Here is a 24,259-nt window from a genome sequence, read left to right on the forward strand (position 1 = left end):
TTAATGGGTACGGAGTTTCTGTTAGGGGCGATAAAAAGTTCTGGAAATAGTGGTGGTGGTTACACAACATTGTGAAGGTAGTGAAGGCCACTGAACTGTACACTTTAAAATGTTCAAAATGGTAAATTATGCATTATGTAGATTTTACATACACAAGCACCAAAAAAATGCCAGGAGAGAGTTTGGAAGGGCCCCAAAACTCCCTGAGGTCAAAGACAGATATGGAAATCAGGGACCAACCTAGGAGTCAGCAATTGAGAAAAACAAAAACTAGAATGTACTTTTGTCCCTCCCTTGCAAAGAAGACAGTTTGTAAAACTCTGGAGCAATAACAAACTTGAGTTTATTCCTTAAAGAAAGCATCTTGCACCCTTGGAAGCCCACAAACTCAAACACACCAATTTTATGAGCCATTGCTAGGGCTTCACAGAGAAAATGTATTTTAAAAGCTGGAGAACTACCAAGGGGGAGAAACCCCACCTTTTAAATGAATAAAGCCGTAATAAGTACACTGACAGCTGTGTCTGTTGGACAATATTTCTTTCTTATATGATTAAGATTTAGAATACAAAATGTTCTTGCCAAGTAATAAATGAAGTTAAATAAATGTGTGAAAGAGTCAGGAAAATAGAACAGACAACACCTGTGTAAATCCCACAAGAGAGATTTACAATAAGCAGGTTCTTTCCAGTCATAAAACAGCCTATAAAACAAAAGCGCACGATGAATGCTGGTCCACTTCGTTAAGGAAGCTGTGGATTATCTAGGAAAAGTCATGGAGTCTCATTCAGGACTTGGGCTGGCATATGGGGAGTACCTGAGCCCTCTTTGTTTTCTTTACAGAATAGCAGGAACATCTTAAACTGGTATGTGAAGGGACATGGGCCAAGGGGGAAAAACAGTGGTGTCATCAGAGGTCTTGCTTTTGCTTCTTTATCCAGAGAGTAAAATGGTCCAAACATGAACAATTAGCCTGGCAGGCTCTGACATAATTAACAACACTCCCTCTACCCTCGTCTCCTTTCCATACAAGGCATTTGGCTGGATCCCATAGAACCTGGGAATGGCCATTTTTTCCATTGGGTTAGGGGCTCCAATCAAATGCATTAGTCATGAGCAGTCGCTGGAGGCCTAGCAGTTGATAAGAAGGTGGTTCACTGAATTCCTTGTAGACTTGGGTCCATGTGGCATAGAACTAGGGCCACTTTCTCCCTACTGGCCTCTTCCCTGGTGATCCAGAGCATATGTGAGGGCAAGGTATTGGAGGAGACTGTGTCTCCATAGAAGAGGAAGGTCCTGGTAGGGGGGCTGTTTATTCCCGGTAGTACTGCCCTTGCACCTGGGCAACAGGCACCACTGCCTTAAGCCCTATTAAAAGTCCCCTCTCTGGCCCTCCACTGGGAGCTGCCCTCCCTCAGGACCAAAGTGATATTTTCACATACACACACACAACCAAGCCCCAGCCCCCTCTTCTAGACAACAGTCCCCAAATTTCCTGCCCAAACAGCCCTGAGCTTACTTCCAGGGACTGCATTGTCTTCTTCTCTGGTTAATGCTCCCAAAACCCAAGGGTGGCCAAGGGCAACATATGGATGGAGCTCAGACATGCAGACTGGTGTGTCCACATGTGTGTGCACAGGCCCCTTTCAGTGCAGAGCAAAGCCACAACGGGAAGAGAAGGGGGGTGGGAACGGCTGGGCAGGCACTCCCTGGACTGCCATGTCCCTGGGCAGAAGTCCAAGAAGTCAAGAATTCTCAATTTGAACTTGACCTTCTAGGTTATTATGAAAGTATACGTGTCAAAGTAAGAGGATACAACTTATTTTATTAAGCAGTCCCCTGGTTTGATCTATAACTTTTTTTTTTTTTTTTTGTATCTATAACTTTTGAAGATGTAGACATGTGGTGTGTGGGCCTCCATTTGTCCTTTCCCCCCAGGCCTTGCAAATGTGAGGGGAGGGCTTGTTCCTAGGTTGCATCCTTCTCCTCCAGATGACACTTCTGGGGAGCAGAATGTGCAGATCGCCCTCCTGCTTATACCTAAGAAGTAAATCAACTCATCCTTGTTTTGCAAAAAAGTCTGTGTTTATTCCTAGAGGTGAAAATATTAAAGCTAAACCATTAGTCTCCAAGTTAACTGAACTGGGCAAGAGAACCAACACTTTCTCCAGGAGGGGTGAACAACTCAGTGATATCCCACAGGAGCTAAAAGGTGATGAAAAGTCCTGCTTCCCCCTGGGGCAGTCACTATTGGTCTAGGAACAGAGGAGGGAGGCAGGCTTCTCCCTGCAGCTGGAAAGCAGCCCTGGCTTTTTTTTAGTGTGAAGAGAAGATACATGTGGAAAGCACCTGTTGGCTGGGAGCTCAAAGCATTTTCCTTTTTCTGTCCCTAAAGAACCTGTCGACTGCCCTGGAGGAGACGGGAGATAAATTGCTCAGAATAACAAGCCCAGTGAGGCATCTAAATGGGCACCAGCCCGTGTTACTTATGGAAGGGAGAAGGGATAATATGCCTGGCAAACCCTGGAGACTGAGACAGGTTTGTCAGCAGTCAGCTGACCTGAGTGTGCAGAGAGGGTGCCAGGCAGGGCCCCTTATCACATTCCTTGTCATCCTAAGGTGTTTCAACACACTTAAGGAAAGCACCTGGGTAGGGTTATTGACATGCACGTGGAGAGAGAGGAATCAGGCCCCCGGAGGAGGGAGAAGTGAGGGGTGAGCGATGAGCAGTGGGTCTGGGCGAGCTGATAGGCTGAGCTTGGCCAGCGGCCTCGGGATGGCAGTAAAGCTTAAGCCTAAGAAAGGCTGGCTCCTGACCACTCAGCCCAGTGCTGGGAGAAGGGCCAGAACTCAGGGAAGGGGGCACTTGCCCGACCCTAAGAGCAAGCGCCTCCTTAAACTCTATACCTTTGGCACCTTGTTTGCCCTGCCCTCACCAGGCGCAGCAGGTGGTTCTGAGGCACATGCTGAACTGGGCCACACGTGGGTCCCCCAGGTTTCCCCTGTCTTGAGAGAGGAAAAGTAAGGCCTGCTGCAGATACGCGGTCCTCTAATGGCTAGCGGGCTCGCCCAAGCCTGGGGCAGGCAGGCTCCCCTTCCCTGGCAGAGATGTGGAGGGCACCGCCCCAGCCACAGCCTTCTTTGGACTCAAGGCTGCTCTCCCAAACTGACCTCATCCCTGCCCTCAGCCGCCTACCCAGCACTCCCTCTGGTCGCCTCTCCCCAGACAATGTGATCCTGGACCCAGAAACTGCCAGTGATTACCTCCAAGCAGTAGGTGACGTGAGCAGACTAAACACAGGCAAAACTATCTGTGCTTTCCAACCTAGAGAGGTTCTCCTCTCTCTGTGTGCTGGGCACTGTGGGATTTTGTCAGGCAGGCACTACTGGGACATGGAGGTGGCCTTTAATGGCTACTGGGGGCTTGGCGTTGTCAAAGAATCTGGGAAAAGGAAAGAGTGGTTTAAACTAAAACCTGAAAAAGGCTGTAGGGATCTACCAAAGTCTCACCCACCTCTGCAGCGACATCTCTTAAAAGACACACCCAGGAAGATGCCAGTGTCTTTGGACTATGAAGGGGGTCATGTGCCATTCCACAATGTGGTGATTTGACTCCCATTTTACCTTCTCATCCATGTTTACTGAGAAGATCTTTCCTTTTTTCTGGTTGCCCTCAAAAGGGACCAGTGCAACCCTTTGCCCCTAATAGGAAGCCCCTTCTGAACATATGTTTTCCCAAGAAACTCAGGGTGTGGGTCAGAAGCAATCAGGAGCTGCTGCTTTAGCCATCTTTGCTGATGGCAGGAGAGCATGGGACTTGTCGCTTATGGGACAGTTTGTGTGGTCGACAACATAAGCAGAAATAAAAGGAACTGGATATCCCTAACCATGTACCTGATCCTATTTTAGTGCAGTAGTCAGACTTTTCAGAGCTCATTCGTTTCTTCTTTTGATATGTGTGTCTTCATCAAATGCCTTTAAAGCTCTACTTCAAGCTCTCAAATAAAACTCAACTCACCTGCTCTAAAAACTCCTCCGCTCAGTAGCGAGGAGAACAGGTGAAGATAATTGTGTAGCCATAGAAAAACCTTTATGACAAAGGCACTATCAATAATCATATTTAATACATACATGTTATTTCCATAGTAAGATGTAATGGGAGGGCAAAAATTATGACTCTAAACGTTCTGAATAGTATCTAAAGTGTATTCCAGACAGACTGTGTGGCATGAGTATACCACCTCATAATAAAGACTTTTCTAAGTTTCAGCTGATAGGTTCAGCGTGGCTTTCTTAAGGACTGGCAAAATTAGAGACACTACTTCTCCATCTGGTCCAGATGGTACTTCCATTTCCATTTATAGCAATAAGGTAATTATAGAGCCTTAAAGACGAAGACTGACCAAAATAATTTTACTTTCCCTTCATTTCCTATTAAATGCAGCCCCAAGCAATATCCACACTGTTCCCTATCCTCTGCCTGAGGGTGGTATTCTTCCATTATCTGAATGATCCCTGGCCCCCAAACTGGGCAGCTCACTGGGACTGGGGGTGGAGTACAGAGGGGGCAGCCCATACCCGTAGTGGGGTATCTGTCAATGAGGGAAGATGGTCTGCCTCTTGTTTACCACTTTCCTCAGAGCAGAAATGGTCCTCCCACGGCACTATCCTGTCACGGGGGGACACACTGAGACCTGAGAGGATGTGCGTCCCTATTCTAACATAAAAAGCATGTGTGATTTCTAAACAAAGACCTACTTTAACAGGAAATGTGTAGACATTGTTTGTTCTCTTCCTTTATTGCAACTGTCAGCCTATCTTCTGGGAAGGGTGTTCAGATCTTGGAATTCCACTGCTTAATCCCAGTAGGTAAGCACCACAACACGATGTGTAAAGAACATCGACTCTGAAGCCTGACTGTACTGATAGGTTCAAATCCTGACTCTGCCACTTAATAGCAGTGAGATTTGAGGTATATCCCTCAACCGCTCTGTGCCTCGGCTTTACTGGACTAATGAGAGTCTTGCCTCAGAGGGCTGTTAGAAGGCTTACACGAGTTACTACTCATGCAATACTAAGCACTTAGTAAGTAAAAGAGTTTGTGAAGTAAATAATAAAGTCTATTCACCTTACATGCCTCCCACAAGGACATAAAATCATTTCTTGGTGGTGTTAGAAGGTCTCAGGCCCCATAAGGTATTTCCCAAGGGTCTTGCATAACAGAAGCTCAAAAACTTATCATGAGCTGAGGTTACACCTGTTGTAGACCCTAGTCTTAGAAAAATCTTTACAAAAATCACACTGAAATAAGCCAAGTACAAAATGAACTTCCCCCCTGAAACTATTATAAACAGAATTACTTTAACCAAAGGAATTTAATCTACTTATATTTTGAGGTGGGTTTTATAGCTATCCCTCTGTTGAGTTGGATACAGACACAATTTTTTAAAACAACTTATTGAGGTGGAATTCACTTAATTGTTTTTTTAATCTTTAAACCACCTAGTTGAGAGAATAGCTGGAAAGAGAATCTCCGGCTTTTACCTGCTTTCAAAGCTACTCCCAAGCCTCCCCAACATGTGCCCTCCAGGCAAGATTTTACCACCTCACTTGGTAAATGAGAATGACCTTCCTTGTGCTGTAAATGTACTAATTCATACTATATGAACGGTATGTTTACTATGTGGTTATTATCAGGTTGTGAAGCTATAATGGGCAGATTTTACAAGACCCTTCCTTTTGTGTAGGGACTCATTTGAGTGAATCATCACAGAATGTTTCTAAAGTAGGTAGAGCCAAAGACTTAAGTAGGAAGGGCTTAAAGATGTCCATCCATACTGCCTGAAAGCTCAGCTGTGAACTAGGTGTGCCCTTATACTAACTTGTACTAGGAGAAAATGAGAGGCTTCTAGAGATTCCAGCAGGTTGAATTTTAATGAAGCTGGTGTTTGCCCCTGCTTGGAGCAAGATGTATTTGTTGGACCAGCTTCCCTGCACTAGGAAACAAGATGGCACCCAGAGAACACATGACTAAGAGGCAGGCAGAGGACCTGGGAGGATAGGAAAACAGACCAGGTGCCTGCAAAGTTATGCTAGGCCTGTAAGAGTTAGCGTGAAATTATTTCAAGAGCAGGGAACCTTAGGGCTATGTGCAGGTCTTAGATATTTTCACAGAATTTTTTAGAATAAGAAACCAGACATAGGTGGCTTAATTGTTTTTACGTTGTATTATCAGACATTATTTTCCTTATATATTCCTTTGATTTTTCATAAAATAACTTTTGTTCCCATTACCTCTTTCAACTCTAGTATAGGAATTTTGTCCATGCTTTCCTTGGAGTGAATAGGGGGTGCATTTTACCCCTAGGGCCCTGAGCAGTGGGGAAGGAAGAATCAAAAATGAGAGAAGTTAAAGGAAAGACAAAAACTCAGGAAGAAAACTGCCTCTCATGCCAGCTAAGCATCTCCCTCTAGCCCCTCACCCTGGCTCAGATCTCTGAACCAGGCATGCACTTCTCCACTTTCAGAAAACAGCCTTCCCTCTGCCTCCCATGACCCTCTTTTCTTCAAAATCCATCACATAGCCAAGACCTTTCCAGTTGTGCCCCATTTGTTCAGTCTGTCCAAGTCCGCCAGTATCAGTCTTTCTTCTTTCCTTCTTTATAAAATTTAATTTAATTTAATTTTGGCTGCACTGGGTCTTCGTTGCAGCACATGGGCTTCTCTGGTTGTGGCGCGTGGGCTTCTCTCTAGTTGTGGTGCATGGGCTTAGTTGCCCCGCAGTATGTGGGGTCTTAGTTCCCCAACCAGGGATGGAACCTGTGTCCCCTGCATTGGAAGGCAGGTTCTTGACCACTGGACCACCAAGGAAGTCCAGTCTTCCTTCTTTCTTATGTCCTCATTCTTTTTTTTTTTTTTTTTAATTAATTAATCAATTTATTTTTGGCTGTGTTGGGTCTTCGTTTCTGTGCAAGGGCTTCCTCTAGTTGCGGCGAGCGGGGGCCTCTCTTCATCGCGGTGCGCGGGCCTCTCACTGTCGCGGCCTCTTTTGTTGCGGAGCACAGGCTCCAGACGCGCAGGCGCAGTAGATGTGGCTCACGGGCCTAGTTGCTCCGTGGCATGTGGGATCCTCCCAGACCAGGGCTCGAACCCGCGTCCCCCGCACTGGCAGGCAGACTCCCAACCACTGCGCCACCAGGGAAGCCCCACTCATTCTTTTTTATAGCTGCAGTTTGCCTGTAAATTTGTGTTCCCTCTTGTTATTATAAGTATTCTGTACCATATACATAATTTTTACATTGTCCTATTAGCTTTGAAGTTCCTTGAAGGTGAATAGCTTCTATCTCCTTTTTAAGTCTCTACCGTATCATTTATATTAAATGATTCTTCAAAAGTAAAATATCTTTATCATGTTTTTAAATTTTTCTTAATTTTTAATTTAATTTAATTTATTTTTATTTTTGGCTGCATTGGGTCTTCGTTGCTGCATGCGGGCTTTCTCTAGTTGCGGCAAGGGGGGGCTACTCTTTGTTGCGGTGCGCGGGCTTCTCATTGTGGAGGCTTCTCTTGTTGCGTAGCACGGGCTCTAGGCGCGCGGGCTTCAGTAGCTGTGGCCCGGACCAGGGCTCAAACCCGTGTCCCCTGCATTGGCAGGCGGATTCTTAACCACTGCGCCACCAGGGAAGTCCCTATTGTGTTTTTTTAAATGCATCACACTAAAAAAATCCAAATAGTAAAGAAGAAAATTCATAATTTCATCCCAAAGAGATAATATTTTTAACATTTTGGAATATATCCTTCACCACACTTGGTCTTTGCAGGTATAAAAATTGACAAGATTGGGGATCTTCTATTCTATTTCACAACTTTCTCCTTTTATTTTTATGTTGCACAGATGTACTTCATTCCTCTGAATAACAATATAATATTCCAAGGCATAGATGTTTCAAAATATTATTGGTCTATCAGTAGGTATTTAGGTTGTTCCAAATGGACCTTTAGGTTATAAGAAAGATGTCAAGGATGACTCCCTTATTACAAGCTTGTATTTCTGGGTAGATGGTGGTAACACCAATTAAGATGGAGAATACCAGAGAAGTAGCAGGTCTTGGGTAGATAAATAGTTGTTTCTTTTCCCTGATTATTTCTCTTTACAGTAATCTAACCATCAAAATCAGGAACCAACATCAATACATTACTGTTATTGAATCCTCGTGTTCCATTCAAGTTTCACTAATTGTCCCAATATCGTCCTTTATAGCAAAAGGATTCAATCCAGGATCATGCATAGCATTTTATTGTCATATGTCTGCAACTCGCTTCAGTCTGAAATAGTTCCCCAGTCATTCCTGGTCTTCAATGGCCTTGAAACATTTCAAGATTATAGGGCAGTTGTTTTCAAGACGTTCCTTTTTTGGGGTTTGTCTGTTGTTTCCTCATGATTAAATTTAGTTTATGCATTTTTGTCAGGAATATCACAGAAAAGATGGTAGCTCGATCAAGCACTCAAGAGGTGCTCGATGTTGATTTGTCCCATTGCTTGTGATGTTAACCTTGATCACTTGATTAGGTGCTTTCTGCCCGTTTTTCCCACCATAGTTACACTATTTTTTTGTAATCATCAAATACTTGTTGGGAGGTACTTTGAAGTTATGTAAATATCCATTCCTCATTCGACTTTCATCCATTACTTAAACATCCTTTCATGCTTTTTTTTTTTTTTTAATGTTTTGGCCGCGCCGTGCAGCATGTGGGGTCCTAGTTCCCCGACCAGGGATTGAACCCCTGCCGCCTGCATTGGAAGTGAGGAGTTCTAACCACTGGACCACCAGGGAAGTCCCCGCTTCGTGCTTTTTGGCTGAATTTTTATTATTATTTTGGTTGCCAAAGTGATTTTCTAATTCTACCTTTATTTCATATTCATTAGTTGGCATTTCATGGTTAAAAAAAAAAGCTTTCTCCTCTCTCCATTTATTATTCATTTATTTCAGTATAGACTCATCGATTCTCATTTTATTAAGTGGGTTATAATCTATAACTATTGTTATTTACCTTGATACTCAAATTATCCCAGATTTGGGAAGTTGGGGTCCCTCAAACTGGCTTCTCTGTTCTTTTGACATATCTCCATTCTTCTTCTAGATCTTCCTTAATTTCCCACACAAAAAGAATTCTAGGCTCATCTTGTACTTTCCTTGCCCCAGCCCTGAAATCAGCCATTTCTTTAAAGAGTTCTTTTAGTGGAGAATGATATTTAGAAGACGAGATCTGGGTACTGGTATGTCCATTGCTATTACAGTGCTGCCCCTCCCTGAATTTCTCAGAGTATAGAGCTAAGGAGATCTATATTTCTATATCTATATAGATATAGATATATAGATATATCATAACTTCTCTCTCTGATATGGCGACATCTGTCCTTCATTATTCTTGATACATTTATTTGATCAAGACCCCTGTATATAACCAATCTTCTGTTGCCATCACAACCCTTCACAGATGCCCTCATCACCTCACCTGGTCCCCCTTCTCCCGTACGCTGGCATAGAGGCCCTTCTCACTCAACTCAGATCCTGACAACCCTGTTGGGCAATCACTATCCCCTATTCATAGATGATGCCTCAGTCCATTTGGGTTCCTCTACCTGTGACAGGCCACTGAAACTACCACTACCCACTCTCCATTGGTGTATACTTTGTTTTGGCCCAAGCTAATAGGACAAAATTATTCAGAAGGAAGGAGGGAGATAAGGAAAATATGTCCCTGATTATTTTTCAATTAAAAAATTAATGCAAATATCATTGAAGTTAAAGACTGAGGAAATTTTTTTTAGAATAGAGATTGAGGGGACATGACAACAAAATGCAGTGTGGAATCCTGGACCAGAAAAAGGCCATTATTTGGCAAGTGATGAAATTTGCATAAGATCTATAGATTCATTAGTAACTTTATATCAATGTTAATTTCCTAGTTTTGATCATTGTACTATGACTATGTAAAATACTAACATTGGGGAATCTGGGTGAAAGGTATGTGGGAACCTTCTGTATTATTATTGTACTATTTTCTATAAGTATGATATTATTTCAATATAGAAATTTTTTTAAGTACAGTTGACCCTTGAACAACTCAGTGTGAATCCACATATAACTTATAGTTGGCCCTCTGTAACCATAGTTCCTCCACTTCTGTGGAGTCAACCAACCACGGACTATGTAGTACTGTAGTATTTACTACTGAAAAATATTTACATGTAAATGGACCAAGGCAGTTCACACCCACGTGTTCAACGGTCAAATGTATTATATTCTCTTTAGAAAAAATTTAAATAATATAGAAGTATTCAAACTAGAAAATAAGAAATAGTACCAATTTTACACAAACTCACCAAGAAAATAGAACCAATATTGGACCAATATCCTTATGAATCTAAATGTGACAATTTTTAACAAAATATTAGCAAATCAAATCCAGCAATATGTAAAAAGCATAATACATCATGACCAAGTAGAGTTGATTCCTGGAGTGCAAAGTTGGGTCAACTTTTAAAGAAATCAACAGTGTAATTCCCCATATCAGCAAACTAAAAAGAAAAACTATGTGATCACCTCAACAGATGCAAAAAAAAAAAAAGGCAAAAAATATTTGCCAAAATCCAACATCTTTTCATGATAAAAACACTCAGGTAACTAGGAACAGAAGAGAACTTTCAAACTGATAAAGAACATTATACTTAATGGTGAAAAACTGAATATCTTCCCCCTGAAATTGGGAACATGGCAAGATGTTTCTTCTCACTCCTTCTATACAACACTGAACTGGTGCTCATTGCCAGTGCAATAAGGCAAGAAATAGAAGGCATACATTTGGGAAAAAATAAAAATACTATCATCTACGTAGAAAATCCCAAAGAATCCATAAAACAGCAAAGAGAACTAATGAGTGAGTTTAGTAAAGTCACAGAATACAAGGTCCATACACAAAATTCGTATCTCAATATACTAACAGTAAACAATTACAAATTGAAATTTTAAAAATAACATTCACATTAGCATAAAAAACATGAAATTCTTAGGAATAAATCTAATAAAACATATGCAAGATTTAATGCTGAAAACTGTAAAATATGGCTGAGAAAAATTAAAGAAGACATAAATTAATGGAGAGATATGCCATGTTCATGAATCAGAAGACTCAATATTGTTAAAATGTCAGTTCTCCTTAAATTAACCTGAAGGTTCAAAGCAATCCCCATCAAAATTCCAGCAGGCTTTTTTTTTTTAGAAGCTGACAAGCTGACAAGCTGATTCTAAGACTTATAGAAATGCAAAGGACACAGATAGTCAAAAGTATTTTGAAAAAGAAGAACAAAGTTGGAGGACTCACATTACCATATTTCAATTTTTTTATGGATCTATTGTAATCAAGACAGGGTGATTTTGATATCTGGATAGCATGTAGATCAATGGAAAAGAATAAAGAGTTCAGAAATAGACTCACACATGCAAGTCAATTGATTATGGACAAACCTGACAGAGTAGTTCAGTGGAGAAAAGATAGTCTTGTCAACAAATAGTGATGCTGTAACAGTTGGACATACATGTACAAAAAATGAACTTTAAATGAAAAATGAACCTTACATTTATCATATATAAAAATTAGGGCTTCCCTGGTGGCGCAGTGGTTGAGAATCTGCCTGCCAATGCAGGGGACACGGGTTCGAGCCCTGGTCTGGGAAGATCCCACATGCCGCGGAGCAACTAGGCCCGTGAGCCACAATTACTGAGCCTGCACGTCTGGAGCCTGTGCTCCGCAACGGGAGAGGCTGCGATAGTGAGAGGCCCGCGCACCGCGATGAAGAGTGGCCCCCACTTGCCGCAACTGGAGAAAGCCCTCGCACAGAAACGAAGACCCAACACAGCCAAAAATAAATTAATTAATTAATTAATTAAAAAAAAATTAACTCAATAGGCAAATCTATAGAGACAGAAAGTAGATTAGTGGTTGCCTAGAGCTGAGGGGATGGGAGGGGTAAATATGAAGTCACTACTGGTAGGTATGAGGTTTCTTTTCGGTTTGATTAAAATGTTTAAAATTAGATTGTGGCGATGATTGCACAATTTTAAATATACTAAAAACCACTGACTTGTACATTTTAAATAGATTAAATGCGTAGCATGTGAATTTTATCTCAAGCTGTTAAAAAATTAACTCAAAATGAATCATAGACCTAAATGTAAGAGATAGAACCATAGAGTTCTAACAGAAAATGTGGAAAAAATCTTTGTTACCTTGGCTTAAGCAAAGGTTTCCTAAATATGACACAAAAAGGAAAAACTACATTAAAAAAATAAGTTACATTTCATCAAAATGAAGATGTTTTACTGTTCAAAAGACACTATTCAGAAAATGAAAAGATGAGTCACACACTGCGAGAAAATATTTGCAAAAACACACCTCTGATAAAGAATTTATATCCAGAATATGTTAAGAACTCTTACAGTTCAATATTAGAAAGAAAATTCAAATTTTTAAGCGGACAAAAAACATGTCACCAAAAATAATATACAGATGGCCAATAAGTACATGAAATATTATTAGTTCAATATTATTAGTCATTAGGGAAATGCAAATTAAAACCATAATGAGATAACACTACCCACCTATTAGAATGACTCAGATCCAAAGCTGCCCATATCTAAAAGGCTGATGAAGATGTGGAGCAGTTGGGATATGCATGGTGGGAATGCAAAATGGTACAGCCACTTTGGAAAACAGTTTGGCAGTTTCTTATAAAAATTAATCACATACTTAACATACGACCCAACAATCTCACTCCTAGGTATTTACCCAAAAGAAAATTTATGCCTACACAATGACTACACAAAAATGTATATAGCAGCTTTATTTATAATTGCCAAAAGCAGTAAACAAGCCACATTGGCAAATGGACAAACTATAGTACAGTGGAATACTACTCAGCAATGAAATGGAACAAACTACTACAAGCAACAACATGGACGAATCTCAAAAGCATTATGCTGGATGAAAGAAGCCAGGCATAAAAAACTAGGTGTTTACTGTATGATTCTATTTATTCAGATTCTAGAAAAGGCTAAACAGTAGGGACAGAAATCAGAGCAGTGGTCACTTGGTCTGGGGGAACGGGCAGGAGATTGGCTGCAAAAGGACAGAAGAGAATCTCTGGGTGTGGTGGAAATGGTCTATATCTTGATTGTGGTGATGTTTACATGACTGTGTACATTTCTCAAAACTCATTTAGCCACACACTTTTAAAAAGAGTGATTTTACTATAGTATAGGTATAATTACTATATAATGATATATAAATTTTACTTCAATAAACCTGACTTTAAACAATGATATGGTAATAAACACCAAAGAATATTGGAGGAGGGAAACAATGCATTCTCTTTAGAAAAATTCGAATAATATCAAAGTATACATAATAAAAAATGAAAATCCCCTCTCTGCCTTCTTCCATCCTGCTTCTATTAAGAGTTTGTGTATATTCTTTCAAATACTTTTATGCACACTCACTTACATTTTTAAAAATACGGAAATGTGATACCATGTTATGCCTTGTTTTGTAACCTGCTTCATGCATGTCACTTTTCATTGCTCTTTATCAGTACATAAAAATCTCTCTCATCTCCCATCTCAGCATGCCTCGCTGTCAAGGATGCAGTGGGCTTTCCATAACTGTTGTTGACCATTTCCTCTTGCCATTAGTCAACTGGCCAGAGAGGGTCGGCCTGACCATCAAGAGGAACAGACTTATACCAGCAGCTGTCAGCATCCAGAGGACACTGTGTTCCTTGGACCTATTACCAAACCAGCCAGGTCAGTTTCTCCTCCTATTTCAAAGCAAATTTCCTCTCATACTTCTTGAATGACCACAGCATTTGGCCTGTAATTGCGCTGCAGGGGTGGGGGGAGAGGGGAGTGTGGCCCCGCAAGAAAATTTTCCTATGAACACAGAACAGCATCGTTCCTAATTATTTATTTATTTAAATAAATATGCTTAGAGCTTAAACAAGTCAACTGATCCTTGAGAGACTTGTTCAAGGTCAAACAAGCCACTGGCAGGGATGGGGAGGAAGCGGGTGAGGTGGCTGTGCTGACTTCAGCTTGAAGAAAGGCTGTGCCAGGAGCCGCCATCCCTACCAAACCCAGAGGGAAATGCCAGAGGCTTGGGTTTCGGTGTTGGCAGTTGGAAGAGACGGTTAGATTTTGGAAAGGTAAAGGACAGTTCCCGCAGCGTTTTCCCTATTTGCCCTAAAAAAGAGCAACTGAGTGCTCTAGACACATAACCGTCTACTTCACAGCCTGAGCATGTCGGACTGCTGCCTTTCATTGCCCGGACACCCTTGACCTCCTGTCTCAGTCAAGTGTGTGGCAACTTCAGACTGTGCTGATCACAGAAGGGTCCCACGTAAGGAATTTGCAAGCCGGGGTTCTCCAACTCACTACGCTACCAACTGGAGCGCGCAGGGAGCTTATGTAACTTGCTAGAGGTGGCAACAACTATGCTGAGCTCGATTAAAAGGACTGGTTTGGGATCATATGACTAGGTCATTTCCAAAGTTCCCTCCCATTCTAAAGTTCTCTATTATGTTCCCAGCCAAGGCAGCAGTGCTGTGGTTAAAATCACGTATTTCGGCATCAGAGAGGCTTGAGTTCAGATCCTGATTCAGCCACCTACCAGCTAAGTGATGTTGGGCAAGTGACTTGACCTTGCTCAACTTCAGTTTCTTCATCTTCAATGGGCTGTGATGATGCAGGACTTAGCACAACACCTGGCACAGCAAAAATGCTCAGTACTGTGCTACCATTATTATTATCATTATTATTATTATTATTATTATTATTATTATGAAATGTCTCTTTCTGGGAAAACACGCAAACTTTTTCTAGACACCAGGATCCTTCCTTCTGAAACTGTTACTGAGTAGAATAAACGAGGATGTGACAATCTGAAGGAAAGGACTGGTCAGACGGTTCTTTTTATTTTTTTTTACTTTAAAAGGTCAGAGTGATAACCATAAGGTATGGTTCTCAGAGGTAATTACTGAAGAAAAGTGAGAGGGGAGGTTAAATGACTGTTCAAGGTCACAAAGCTCATTAATTTGCCAATCTGTTCTTAACCTCAAATTTCTCCTGTGTCCCAGTCAAGCATCCTGCTTGCGGCACCACACTGCCTAACTCTAACTGTGCTCTGAGATACCTTGGTGTTAGAAGTGTCACTCAGAGTCTCTGGGTTGTATTAATATTAAGCTATCATTTATTAAGCACTTGCGATTTGCCTGGCACTGTGCTCGAATCATTGTTCATTCAGTCCATAAAACACCCTGTGTGTAAGTATCACTTCCCTATTTTCTGGCAGAGAAACTTAGGCACAGAGAGGTTAATCACGTTGCCCAAGGTCACACAGCCAGTAAGTGGTAGAGTCAGAATTCTGGTAGCAATTTAATTCAGTGGGTCCAAGGGGGTCAGAATGTGATGGGGTCCCTGTCAGCTCTAAATCATGGCTGTATGGGATCTGAGGATTTAGGATTCTAAGGTACTCTGAGGCACCCAACATCTGGAGCACAAGATGATTCCCCTAAAAACTCTGCCTCCTTGTGCTTCCGTGTGTTGGTGGGAATGACTCACATCAAAGCAAGAGCTAGACAGGAAGAACCTGATCTTTGCTTGGCAGCAGACTCTCAGCCTGACCTTCTCAAACTGGAAGAGAAATGTCACTCCATTGGACTTCCCCACATTCAATGACAAGAGGCTTTCTTCCTAGAATATTCTCCAAATCGCCAAAGACATGATGTGCGACTTACAGCATGATTCAGAGGAAGCCAGTAAGGCTGAGAGTTGAGAGCTGAGCCTGGCAGGAAAGACCTGTAGGTTTGGGCCAAAGGAGCAGCAGCAGAGAAGTTCACGGCTACCTGGCAGAAAGCTTTATATCTGCCCATGTTCTCGCCTGGTTTCTGTGTGCAAAGAAGAGCAGAAGGTACAGTTTGAGGAGCATTAATAACTAGTAGTAATTGTTAGTAGCTAAGAGGCTACCATAGGGGAGCAGTTATAAGGGTACAGTGTCTGGAATCCAGCACACTTGGATTTTATTTCCTGTCAGGTCTATTATGAGCTGGGTTGCAATTGGTATGTCATTACCCTCTCTGGGCCTCGTGCCCTCACCTGTAAGGTGGGAAAATAACAACAGTCATTGTGAAGAGGCATGTAAAGCAGGAAGCCCAATGCCCAGGGCATGGAAAGTGCTCAACAAATGTCTGCCAGTATTAACTGTGATCCTAAATAAACACTCTCCTTTGCAGCATTGCTCCAAATACTCAGTAAACATTCTCAGCTGATTTCTGTGCCCTCTGTTCGCTAGTTTAGCACACAAATTTAGAGTTGTCTCTGAGTTGCCCTTCCCAATCCTGGGAAAGTTACTTTCTACCTGCTTTTATAAGTGATGTGTAGAAATTTTTATTTTTCAAAATATTGTCACACATACTCATATACTGCCGGTGGGGATGCAAAATAGTACTGCCACTTTGAAAAACTGCCTGGGAGTCTCTTATAAGGTTAAGCATTAACTTACCATACGACCCAGCAATCCCACTCTTAGGTACTTATCCAAGAGAAATGAAAACTTATGTTCACACAAAAACCTGGATGCAAATGTTTATAGCAGCTCTATTCATAATTGCCAAAAAGAAACAACCCACATGTCCTTCAGCTGGTGAATGGATAAACAAACTAGTATATCCATCAATGGAATACTACCTGGCAATAACAAGAATGGACTGGTGACATATGCAACAACTTGGATGAATCCCAAATGCAAAGTGAAAGAAGCTAGACCCAAAAGACTATATACTGTATGATGCCATTTCTGTGATATTCTAGAACAGGTAAAATTATGACTATAGAAAATAGGTCAGCCATGGTTTTCAGGGACTGGGGCTGGTGGGAGGGGTTGACTAGAAAGCAGCACAGGAGAATTTTAGAGGGTGGTAGAACTGTTCTATAGCTTGACTGTGGTGCTAGGTTGCATGACTGTCAGAAATGTATGCTTAAAAGGGTGAATTTTACTTTATGTAAGTTATACCTCAATTCTTAAAAAAAAAAAAAGGAAATACTGGCACATGCATAATATCATTTTATCTGCATAGCTCCATCACCTAGGGCAGGTTCTCTCCTGTTTGCTCTGGGAAGGTGAGGCTTGTAGAGGGACGTGGAGCTCCAGTAGAATCAGGACAAGCCCCCTTACTTAGAGCTACATCCACTCTGATTGTGAGGTACTCCAAGATTATAGCCCCTGCAGTCACTTCTCTCTTCCATCTTTCCTTTCCCATAAATGTCTAATGTTTTGAGCCATCTGTTTAAATAACACCAAGAATTAATCAATTAATTTGTTAATTAAATGTTTAGTGGTGGGTATCTGAATTCCACAAAGCTTCAGAGAGCCATATTCCTTCCAAGGTCCCCAGTTTTGTCACAGGGAGGAGACAAAGGACACTTCTTTGAAGAAACCACGTGCCCTGGGGCATACATGTGGAACTTGGGGTTGGTAGGCAAAATATTCTTGGCATGGTAAGCAAGAAGACAGATCAAAGCTGCAGAATCTGTCACACTTAGCAGTGACTTCCAAACTGCCTTGAGGAATGCATTTTGCTTTTGGAGAGCCTCATAATGAAGACTCTGATTGAATTATTATTTTAAATAAAAGCTATTGTCCCATTCAACCTCAAACATCTCCATTAAAGATCTGTGATTTTTGCATGTTTACTCTTTTTAAATTGAGCTTTCATCATATGATCAAACATGAGAAATATTATTCCATTATATTAAAATTTCTCCTACCTAATATAAACTATTGTATATCACTAACAGTAGCCAAAGTGATCAGTGGAACAACTTCCATCAACAAACTTCCAATGTCTATAAGGAAACTAACCCTATCAAACAAAACATCCTATGCTGGCCCTTTCTTAAGAAAGCTGTGAACAGATGCCTTTCGTTTTCTGACAAAGGAGTCAAATCAGTTCAAGGACTACAAGTAAGGCATGGCTAAACACAGATTGGCCCTTGACATAATCTCCTCCTCTCCACGCTGACCCCTAAGTCCTCAGAATTGTTGAAACACATTTTGAGAAGAATTCAGAGCCAGGCATTATTAGCAGGGACTGCCCTGCCAAGCACAACGCGTGGAGCAAAATCTAAACAAATAGCCTCATCGTTTTCTATCAACCCTGGGTGTTTAGGTCAGGTAGGGAAGTGCTACTCAGCTCTCTGGCAAAGGTGAAACCATTTTCGTGTTTTTTCTCCAGGTACTTTTAAGAATGAATGAACATTTATCTATGCAGTCTATAAAGTATGATGGCATGGAAATAAACAATTGCAAGGTTCAGTCCCACACTGTTCATTGTGTACCCACCACATGCTAGCTACCGTGCTGGGTGCCAGGGATATGATTAGGAGCAAAATGGGCATGGTCCCTGAACTCACAGAGCTTACGGTCTAGTGGGGTGATTGTCCATAAATAAGTAAATAAACACCAAATAAAAACAGATGGCGATTGTCTTAGTTGATTTGTGCTGCTATAACAAAATACCACAGACTGGATGGTTTATAACCACAGAAATCTATTGCTTACAGTTCTGGAGGCTGAAAGTTCAAGGCACTGAACAGTCTACTCTTCAGGGAGAAAAAAATATAGTAGGAATACTCTGGGTCTCTGCTCCCTCCTTTATTACCCCATGGAGGAAGAGTGACTCATCAGCCTGGAGAACAAGAGGAGAAACCGATTGCCCATGGCTCACCCCATTCCCACTAACCCAGCTTTGGAGAATCCAGGAGGACTTCCCAGAGGAGGTGATGGCTAAGCCCCAAAGGATGAAAATAAAAGGGAAGTAAGAGGGAGTAGTTTGGGGGAGGTGCCAGAATGTGGAAATTCCTGGAGGCAAAAGAAAACATGGTCCTTTGGGGGAAAGGCAAGAAATTCCGTACAGCTGGAGTATAGAGGGTGAGAGATCAGCAGCTGAAAGATGAAGCTAGCGAAGGAGCCAGATCATGAAGGGCCTTATGTGCCAAACTATGGAGTCTAGGCTTTATCCCAAGGGCACTGAGAGGGATAGTAAGGTTTAATGAAGAGAGTGAAGATATATTATTCCTGCTAGATCAATCTGGCTGCAGGGTAGAGAAAAGAAGAAGGATTGGAAGTTCCCAGCCCTCTCTGAAAATGTGATAAAAGGAGGAAAGGGTTCTTTGCTGTGCTAGAGATCTTCCTTTTGGCCCTCCAGGTCGAATTGTCCTGGGCCCCGGGTCTGAGCTCCTGTCAGAGGGCCCTCTCCATACAGCCCCCCTCCCAGTTCTAATAACCACTCATTCCCTCTCCACTACAGGCCGAGGGGCGGGCACAGAGTCCCAATGGTAGTGTGCAATCCCTTGTAGTTTCTTTACACCCTGCCCACATATTTATAAACAACTTTGTTATTTAAAACTCCTCAAATGATCCTAATTTGAGCATGCCAGATGGTTCCTGCTGGTATCCTTGTGGTTACATCCCCCCTGCCCCCCTCAAAAAAAGAGAAAGCAAGTATAAGTGACATGGGGAAAGGATGGGACATCTTCCTCAGGATTATGGCTGGAGAAGTTTGCTGCTTAAGAAAGATAATGGTCGGGCTTCCCTGGTGGCGCAGTGGTTGAGAATCTGCCTGCTAATGCAGGGGACACGGGTTCGAGCCCTGGTCTGGGAAGATCCCATATGCTGCGGAGCAACTAGGCCCGTGAGCCACAACTACTGAGCCTGCACGTCTGGAGCCTGTGCTCCGCAACAAGAGAGGCCGCGATAATGAGAGGCCCGCGCACCGCGATGAAGAGTGGCCCCCACTTGCTGCAACTACAGAAAGCCCTAGCACAGAAACAAAGACCCAATCAATCAATCAATCAATCAATAAATCTAAAAAAAAAAAAATTTTTTTTTAAAAAAAAAGAAAGAAAGATAATGGTCTTACTGAGATAGTGGTTGTCTTTTTTTTTAATAAATTAATTTATTTATTTTTGGCTGCGTCGGGTCTTCCTTGCTGCGCGCCAGCTTTCTCTAGTTGTGGTGAGCGGGGGCTGCTCTTCGTTGCGGTGCACGGGCTTCTCATTGCAGTGGCTTCTCTTGTTGTGGAGCACAGGCTCTAGGTGTGCGGGCTTCAGTAGTTGTGGCACGCGGGCTCAGCACTTGTGGCTCGCGGGCTCTAGAGCGCAGGCTCAGTAGTTGTGGTGCACGGGCTTAGTTGCTCCGCGGCATGTGAGATCTTTCAGGCCCAGGGCTCAAACTCGTGTCCCCTGCATTGGCAGGCAGACTCCCAACCACTGCACCATTAGCGAAGCCCTGTGGTTGTCTTTTAATAGCCCTACTGTTTTGGTGAGAATGATGCTGCTCACTTAAAAAGGAAAGAAAAAGAAAAATCTTTGGAAATCTCACCTCCCAGAGACAAAAGCTGTTAACAGTTTTGCTGAATATTTTTCTACACATTTCTCTATACATATATACTCATACAGATACGTTAGACTTCATATGAATGAATCATACTCCAAATGCTGAATCAAACCTACTTTTTCTCATCCATAAGCCTCAAGTTTTGAGTTGCCTGTGGACTAATCCAAGTAGACCTGTCAGGAAACAAACTGAATATAGTCATCTAGAGTTCAAGTCTTGAGGTCGCCATCAGAGTAGAGAGATAGTCATGAAAGCCTCACAAGGCAGAGGATCCCATCAGGCAGAGGGTGGGAGGGGAAGAGGTGAGGGCCACCACAGAGCCACTGGAACTCAAACACTGACAGTTCAAGAAGAACCAGAGGAGACAGAGAAGGAACAGTTAAGGAAGTAAGAGAAAGGAGAATTCTTGGCCTTTGAGAAAGAGGCGTGGTCCACGGTCAAGAAGGCCACTGTCAGGTCAAGGAGGTAAGGGCTTTGGATTTAGCAGTAAAAAGGTAGCTGGTAGCCTGGATAAGAGTGATTTTAGTTGGGAATTCCCTGGTGGCCCAGTGGTTAGGACTTGGCGCTTTCACTGCTGGGGGCCTGTGTTCAATCCCTGGCTGGGGACCTGAGATCCTACAAGCCACTTGGCATGGCCAAAAAAAACAGTGATTTTAGTCAAGTGGTAGAGTGGAAGTCAAATTGTAAAAGAGCTGAGGAGAAAATGGAGGTAGTCTGCCCCCCAATTTGCTGTCCCCCTTCTCCCTCATCAGAGCTTTTTCAAACTCTAATGTGTGTATGAAACACCTGAGCATATTGTTACAGTGCAGATCTGATTTAGTAGGTCTGGGGTGGGCTCTGTATTTCTAGCAAGCTCCCTGGTGATGTGGACATCACTGAACCAAACTTGAAGCAGCAAGGGGTTAGATTGGGCTGCCCAGTGCCAAGGCCCGGTCTTGATAAGTACTTTACCAAAGACACTCAAGTGTACAGATATAAAAATGAATTCTTAGGGTCTTAGATTATTATTCACATCAGAAAAGTACTAAAAAGGAAAACTAGAGGAAATTTCTTCACTCGTATGTCTAGTTCTGTCCTACGTATGTGCCTTCCTCATGAAAGTCCCTTCACTTGGGTCACTTAAAACTTATTAGGAGGGCTTCCCTGGTGGCGCAGTGGTTGAGAATCTGCCTGCCAATGCAGGGGACATGGGTTCGAGTCCTGGTCTGGGAAGATCCCACATGCCGCGGAGCAACTAGGCCCGTGAGCCACAACTACTGAGCCTGCGCGTCTGGAGCCTGTGCTCCGCAACAAGAGAGGCCGCGATAGTGAGAGGCCCGCGCACCGCGATGAAGAGTGGCCCCCGCTTGCCGCAACTAGAGAAAGCCCTCGCACAGAAACGAAGACCCAACACAGCCAAAAAAATATATAAATAAATAAATTTAAAAAAAACAAAACACTTATTAGGATTTTCTAGTTATCTTTTAGTTATTATTTCTACTTTAATTGCATTAGGCCCAAGAACATGCTAAGATCACAGTCCTTTGAAATTTGTTAATATTTGCTTTATGGCTCAAAGCATGGTCAGTTTTTGTAAATGTTCCATGAGTGCTTGACAAGAACATATTCTACAATTGGGTGCTTATTAACTGGATTGACAGGTCTTCATATTTTATCAATTACTAAGAAGAGATGTGTTAAAATCACCAGTCTCTCTACCTGGAAAGTCTTTCCTCCTCACCTCTCCTACTTGCCCAGTCTTCCATCCAACAACTGAGGACTCACGGTGACCAAAATCTGACCCAGTCTCTGCAGATCCAGTCCTTCCGCTCGTGGAGCTGACAGTCTAAGAAGATTTACCGGGTCACCAACACCTCCCCACCTCACCTCAGACCTGGAAATAATTCTCCCTCCTCTGAGCTCTTACATCATTCACTGCCTGTGTAGCTAATTTAACACTCAGATAGTCTGTCTTTGTTGCAATTATTTGTGTTCATAATTTACTCCAGCTTTTAGACTCCACATGAGCAAAGATTATCCTATTTTCTATATAACTGCTTTATTAAAATTATTGACAAACCATAAAATTCACTCTTGTAAAGTGTACGATTCAGTGGAAGACTATCTTATTTATCTTGGCATCCTCTGTAGCAGGGTTCCTCCATCTTGGTTGCACATTGGAATCACCTGTAGAGCTTTAAAAAAAAAAATACTGCTACCTGGTTCTCACCCCCAGAGGTTCTGACTTAACTGGTTTGGGGTGTGGCCTGGGCATCAGAATTTGTAAAACCCCCAGAGGGATTTTAACTTGTAGCCTGGGTTGCCTTATAGTGCTTTGCACGTAACTGCCACTCAATAATTGTTGTAATCATGAATTAGCCCTAGGTTCCAGCTAATTAACTCACTCAAGAACTACCCCCCCTGTCTCCCTTCTAGCCCAGCAGCTCCTATAATGATCTGCTTATGTCTGTCTCCCCCACTTAGTGTAAAAAGGAAGACTGAGACAAAAGCATTTAGGAAAGATAAGTTTACTTGCAAAGACTGCTGACTTTCAGTAGGATTGGACCACTGAATAAGAAATACAACCGATATTTAAAGGAAAAATGTAAAGATTACCATGTTTACATTTATCTCTTCAGCATAGATAGTATACTCACATGGGAAGACATGTCACAAATGACATATTCCCAAATTTCTGTATTCAAAAGTCAGGGATAAAATGGTTTTCATTAGGGAATCAGTAACTGATGGGAAAAGCTCAAGATTTCATTCATTTTAGACAGCAGATGTAAAAGAGTAGTTCGGATACTTTGTCTTAAGGTTGAAAGTATCTTATTATCAGCAGTATTTTTCCTCCTGTGGGACTTGATGTACACTCTTAAAATGGCAGCAGGGCAGTCTCACTTTTGTTTCCACAACCGTGAGCTTCATGAAGACAGGGTCCGTTCCAGTCTTACATATTATGGCATTCCCGTGCTGGCACATGTTGGACGTTCAATATATATTAGTGAAATGGATACGATCACACCTCATGCCACAGTACTTAAATAAGATTTTAACTGGATAGGGAGCTGCACCAGTTTTCCATTTTGATACTTTTCACAATTCTTAATTATGGTACTCTGAACTGGGACACTCCTCAAACTGCTTAGGCTACAACAAATTCAGAAGGAGCTTTTATTTCCACGTAAACGATTGTTGAGGGGCGGGTGTCTGTGAATGGACGACCCTCACGTGAGTAACAAGATGGTCACTCCCGGATGAATGAAGACACGATTCTCGTGGCTGGGAGTGATCCCTCAGCGAGGCCGGTCATCTCGCCTATCCTGTAATACCATTTAACACCTACTATTGACACCTCCCCACAGCCAGATCCCAGGGGTCCGCGTGGGCATCCGGAGCCGCGCCCCCAAGTTCGCCGCAGCAGCATCCCCCCAGCAGGGGCGTTACGCCCCAGGGCGCAACGCAGAGCGACTCACATATCTAGAAGACAGAGTAAAACCAGTCGCACCAAGGAGAGGCAGCGTTATTTAGGCAGGCGGCTACTCCTCCCGAGCTTCCACCCTGTCCCCTGGGCCCGGCGCCCGGCGCTCAGCCTGTGCCCGGCTCCAGGAGCCCCAGCTCCCTCCACGTGTCCTGTCTTCCCAGCAGCCACCTCTGCTGCCTCGGGAGGAAAATCTCCTGACAACTCGCGGTCTGCGGACTACGACTCCCAGCAGGCACCGCGCCGCTTCTCTCTCCGCCCCCCCCCCCCCCCCCCCTCCACGGGGCA

At 42.7% G+C, this 24,259-nt stretch overlaps 1 long non-coding RNA gene across 1 annotated transcript; it reads right to left on the reverse strand.

Moving 5' to 3' along the window:
- Positions 1-22,999: 22,999 nt before the first annotated feature.
- On the reverse strand, positions 23,000-24,246 carry LOC309655953. Its single transcript, XR_014261060.1, has 2 exons — positions 23,967-24,246; positions 23,000-23,813 (listed from the first exon to the last, which is right to left on the reverse strand). It is a non-coding gene; the product is annotated as an uncharacterized lncRNA (long non-coding RNA).
- Between the last annotated feature and the right edge of the window lie 13 nt (positions 24,247-24,259).

Source organism: Balaenoptera physalus (genome assembly GCF_965194825.1).
Source record: "Balaenoptera physalus genome assembly, chromosome: 2".
In the NCBI taxonomy this organism is placed as follows: Eukaryota; Metazoa; Chordata; class Mammalia; order Artiodactyla; family Balaenopteridae; genus Balaenoptera; species Balaenoptera physalus.